Genomic DNA, 6,000 nt, shown 5'->3' on the forward strand with positions numbered 1-6,000 from the left:
GGAGGGTGCCGGCTTCCCGAGCTGCTCCCAGGCCTCCAGGCCGGCCACCGCGGGCGCCCCAGCCCCGCCCCGCCCCCACAGCCGGATGTTGTGATTTCTCTCCACCCACACGGCCTTGTCCGCCCTCGGCCTCTGCCGCCTTATAAGGCAGCGCTACCACCCCAAGACGTAGGGAATGAGCTCACACCCATTATATAGGTGGGGAGCTGAGGTCCAGTGGAGGGCTGCAGGCCTAGGACTAGGGAGAAAACAAGGCCGAAATTTTACAGCTAATCAATACCTTCTAGCTCAACATCCTACCCCCTCCACCCTCACTTCGCACACCAGGAAACGGAGGCTTGCCCAAACTTGCGGGTAAGGCAGAGTCCGATTCAACTAGGCTTCTCTGATTCTTATCCATTCATTCATCCAAAAATACAGAGCATGCACTTTGTGCCAGGCACTGGGCCAGGTGCTAGGGTATACAGTAGTGCCAGCAAGATAGTCAATCTCTCTGCCTACCTGCTAGAAGGGGGATAAATATGGTAATCCTATGTGTAAACAAATAAATGGGGTGGTCTGAGGGAGTGACAAGTGCTATTAAGACATTAAGACAAAATAGGAGAAATGGTCTCAGGGTGTGACATTTGAGCAGATCCAACCACACAAAGATCTAGGGGAACAGAGTTTCAAGCAGAGGCAACAGCAAGTGCAAAGCTTTGAGCCTAGAGTAAGTTTGGTATGTTCAAGGAACAGGAAGAAGGCCTGTGTAGCTTCAGGGCCCAAAGTCTGAGATGAGTTGAAGGAGCAGGGATTCTAGGTCGATCCTGAAAGGCTTTGTAAACCACGGAGAGGAGTTTGTTTGTTTTTCTTAAATGAAATGTGGAACCTTTGAAAGGATGATTTATACTTTTATTTTATTTTTAGGCCATGTGGCATGTGGGATCTTAGTTCCCCGACCAGGGATTGAACCCACACCCCCTGCATTGGGAGCACGGAGTCTTAACCACTGGACCGCCAGGGAAGTTCCTGACTTATACTTTTAAAAGATCACTCTAGCTAGTAGACTTTCAGGGGGCCAAGAGTGGAAGCAGAGTGAGCAGTTGGGAGCCTACTGAATTCCAGGAGAGAGAGGATGGTTTCTTGGACTGAGAAGGTGGCAGTGGAGATGGAGAAAAGCGCATGGATCTAGGATACTTTGGGGAATAAAGAAAAGTACTTTGAAGGAAGGAAACCCAGTGGTCAGTAGGACAAAGGGCAGGTACCTCACCCAGTGAAGGGTGTTGTGTCTAAGTGAGACCTGAGAGTTAAGTGAGAATGTGCAGGTTTCAGAGGTAACTGGAGTGGGAGGGAAAGAGCCTCTGGATAGAGGACCAGCATATGTTCAGAGTTCTGTAGAGGAAGGTGGTTAAGGGCTCACGCATTTGGCACCTGAGGGCAGAGCATTGAACTAGAGTTTCAGGTACACATTGGGGTGTGCATGGGGAGGCCTTGAAGAGGCCTGGATCAGGGAGGTTCTTGGAAGCTAGGTAAGGAGTCTGGACTTCATTTTGAGCGTAGTGGGGAGCTGTCCAGGGTGTGCTAAACCAGGGAGTAGTGTGATCATATTTGCTGACTCAGCCACACTGTGCTAGGGGTGGGGTGAAGGGTGGGGAGAGAGAGGCCTAGGCTGACTTGTAAACACCGATTGTTTTGACGCCCAACACCTGAACACCCCTCCCCTTTGGGAGGTAACCTATAAAATGCAGAAGCAGGCCCTGCTTTTCACTAGGGAAATCAGAGAGGAGGCAGAATTTCCTCTCTAAGGTCTCTGGTACCTGGAGCGTTTCCAATGTTTGCAAGCAGGTCTTTGAAATCCAAAGCAAGTGATTAACATAAGACATCAGAGGACCATTTAGGGTTCATTTTGGTGGCAGTGGAAAAAGAGGGGGAGGTGGTCGAGCCAGGCCCTTCCTGGGGTAGGGGAATTCAGCAAGCACCCAAGAGCATCCAATCAGTTCCTTGTCTGCCTAAGTTACCCACAATCAGCTTCATTGTTTAGAGCCAAGTATCCTGAGTAAGACAGGTGGGAGGCCCTTTTAATAGGAATCATTGGAGAGAGGAATGATGCACTGTGCTGGGGCGGTGGCCAGTGGGTGCAGACAAGTGGCCAGATTGAGAGCTATCATAGAGCTCGAATGAATAAGACTTGGTGATTGATATGGGGTGAGGAGGGTATGGTATCACACACAACTCTTGGGTTCTGACTCTTCAACCCGTTCTCTAGCTATGACCAAAGTGATCCTTTTTAAAAGGGAAGTCTGCCACCATTCGTCTGACATATGCACTTCTAGGGTTTATCCTACAAATATAATTGCATTCAAGCAAAATAAGAAATGAATGTTCAAGGTTGTTCACTGCAGCATTGTCCAAAAACACCAAATGTACTAATTGTCCTTAATAGGGACTAGTTAAGTAAAATTTGGTCCTTTCCTGTACAGGAATACTATATAGCTTAAAAAAAAAAAACTGTGGGGGTGCTCTTCATGTACTGATATAAACAATCTCCAAGATATATTGTTAAATAAAAAAAGTGGGACTTCTCTGGTGGTCCAGTAGCTAAGACTCTGTGCTCCCAATGCAGGGGGCCTGGGTTCAATCCTTGATCAGGGAACTAGATCCCGCATGCCTCAACTAAAAGGTCCTGCATGCCGCAACTAAGACCTGGCGCAGCCAAATAAATAAATAAATATTTTAAAAATCTTTTAAAAATTGAAAAAAACAAAGTGCAGAACAGTGGGTAAGTTTTGCTAGTAGTTGTATACAAAAGGTCAGGATAGGCTAGGTTATGCTGCAGTAACAAACAATCCCCAAATTTCAGTGACTTAAAGCAACAAAAGTTTACTTCTCAGGTACACCTTGTGTCCAGTGCAGGTTGTTGGGAAGTGGGGAGGCTCCACTAGGAGTAGTCACTCAGGGACCCAGGACGCTAGGGACTCCCTGTCAATCTGCGCTTCTGCAATGTCAGGCAGTAAAAGGAAATGTGGGGAATCATATGATGGCCCTTAAAGCTTGCATCTGAAAGTGACACAAGTCACTTCTGCTCACATTTCATTGGTTAAGGCAACCACATGGCCACAACTAAGTTGAGAGGGGTGTGGAGGTCCAATACTACTGTGGGAGATTGTATTTTCCAAAGATGAGTGTAGCAATACACTCCCATCCCACAGGCATTGCTGCAGTGTGACCTTGCCACCCACACAGCAAGAGGTGGGCTCTCATTTCCCTGTCCTTACCTCTGGCCTGGCCTTAGTGACTCTCGTCATCAGTAGACTATAGTGGAAGTGATACACTTGAGATCTGAGGCCAGGTCACAAAAGGCTTCCCTGGTGGCGCAGTGGTTGGGAGTCCGCCTGCCGATGCAGGGGACACGGGTTCGTGCCCCGGTCTGGGAGGATCCCACGTGCCGTAGAGCGGCTGGGCCCGTGAGCCGTGGCCGCTGGGCCTGCGCGTCCGGAGCCTGTGCTCTGCAACGGGAGAGGCCACAACAGTGAGACACCCGCGTACCACAAAAAAAAAAAAAAAAAAAAAGGCCATGGAGCCTGGGTCTCTTGCAATGCTTGTTCTCTCAGGATGTTCCTTCAGGCTCATCCGCTGTGCTGTGCTGTGATAAGCCCACACTGAATAGATTGGTCACGTGTAGGTAGGTGCTCTGCTATGGTTGACAGTTCCAGCTGAGCCCAGCCTTCCAGTTGTCCCACTTAGAGCACAAGACAGTTGAGCAAAGAAGCCCCTGGGTGATTTCAGCTTCCGGGCATTCCCATCAGACCCAGCTGAGGCCCCTGGCATTGTGGTGCAGACAGCCATCCCTGCTGTGTCCTGCCTGAATTCCCAACCCACAAAATCCATCAGCCTAATAAGTTGGTGTTTTATGCCACTAAGTTGTGAGTGGTTTGCTACACAGAAATAGATTCTGGAATAACGACTATACGCCTGGAAGGAGAATAGAATTGGAAATATTTAGTGAACAACACTAACTCCCACAGATGAATCTGCTTCTGTATGCATGGACCCCCCTCTGGAAGGCCACATGAGGTATGGGAACATTGGTTGCCTACAGGAAGGGGGTTAAGTGGCTGGGGACAGGGCTGGAGGGGGGCTTTTCATCTTATACCCTTTGTTTTGGTTTTTTGTTTTGTTTTGTTTTTTAAATGATTTGTATTTATTTATTTATTTATATTTTTATTTTTGGCTGTGTCAGGTCTTTGTTGTAGCATGCAGGATCTCTTTTCTGTTGTTGTGCATGGGCTTCTCTCTAGTTGTGGCGTGCGGGCTCCAGGGCAGGTGGGCTCTGTAGTTGTGGCGCACGTGCTCTCTAGTTGAGGTGCAAGGGCTCAGTAGCCCCGCGGCATGTGGGATCTTAGTTCCCTGACCAGGGATCGAACCCACGTCCCCTGCATTGGCAGGCAGATTCTTTACCATTGGACCACCAGGGAAGTCCCCTTATACGCTTTTGGACTTTAATCTTGTATCATGTGACTCTATTGCTTATTTTAGAAACAATCAACCAGGTCCTGTCACTCTCCTGCTCAGAACCTCCCGGTGGCTTCCTGGGGTGGGCAGCCTCTAAGGTGACCCCAGTGATCCCCCCTCCTGATATTCACCCCCTGATGTGATCCCCTTTCCTCAAGCATGGACTGGACCTAATGACTCACTTCTAGTGAAAAGAATGCCGCCAAAGTGTTGAAATGTCACTTCACAGATCAGGTTACTAAAAGGCTGTGGCTTCTGTTTTAGGTGCCTTCTCCACTCCCTTGCTGGCTCACCCTCAAGGAAGCTGCTCTATGGGGAGGCCTACATGGCCAGAACTGAGGTCTCTGGCCAACAGTCAAGAAGGACCTGAGGCCAACAGCCTTGTGAATGAACTTGGAAGTGGACCCTACCCCAGTTGCACTATCTTCAAAGTGCAATAAAGTGAGGTATGCCTGTAAATGTTTGTAGTTTAAGCCGCTAAATTTGGGAGCAATTTGTCATCTCTTATTAGCTGCAGTAGATAACTAACTTCCCATTACACTTAAAAATAGAACCCAAACTCTTCCCCTTGGCCTACCAGGGCCCAACTTGATCTGGGCCTGTGTAGCTCTCCAACAGTATTTCATACACCTCTCCCTCTTGTCACACTGTGGAGCTGCACTGTCCAGTACCGTAGCCACTGGCCACGTGTGGCTATTTAAATTAAAATTAAATAAAATGAAAATTCAGTTCCTCAGTCATACTAGCCACTTTTCAAGTGCTTAATAGCCACATGTGACTAATGGCTACTGTATTGGAAAACACAGGTAGAGAATATTTCCATCATTGCAGAAGTTCTGACAGGCAGCACTGGTCTGGAGGAAGGAGTGGCTTCCATTTGTACAAATGTTCCATGGTGGTGGCCTGAATGACTGGGATAAAAATGGTGCCACCGAGTGAGGAGGAATGAAAGATGATGGGCTGGGTACCTCCTGACCCCCTAAACTTGTCTTTGAATAGGCAGTTCTGCCACCTCTTGAAATGTACACCCCCAACTCTCTGCTACAGAGGAGTGGGGTCCGTGTGTGTCTGTGGATCCAGGAACCTGTGAGCAGGAACTTGATGGTTTCTCCCTTCTCATCCCATAGACTGACACCTCAGGTATGGGAAGACAGAAACCGGGGTGAGGAGATAGTGCCTTTCTGCTCTGATCCAAAGCAGTTGATGGAAGGGACCCAGATGTTCAGGGGGAACTGGGCACGCGTGTAGAAATTGCTGAGGCGGGGGATGTCCACATGGGAAAGTTTCTTTGTAAACTCCTATAGACTGAGCCCCAACCATATGCCAGGCTCTGCCCTTTCACATGCATTCCCATTCAAGCATCTCAACAAGCCTGCCAGATGGTGTTAGTGCCATCCCCTCCCTAAAGAAGCGTGGCAGTCAAGGTTCAGAAAAACTTAGCCCCTGACCCATGGTCACGCCAGGGGTTGGTAGTGATTTGAGGTTTTGGTAGTGATTTGAGGTTCAAGA

The sequence above is a fragment of the Hyperoodon ampullatus genome (assembly GCF_949752795.1).
Source record: "Hyperoodon ampullatus genome assembly, chromosome: 4".
Lineage (NCBI taxonomy): Eukaryota > Metazoa > Chordata > Mammalia > Artiodactyla > Ziphiidae > Hyperoodon > Hyperoodon ampullatus.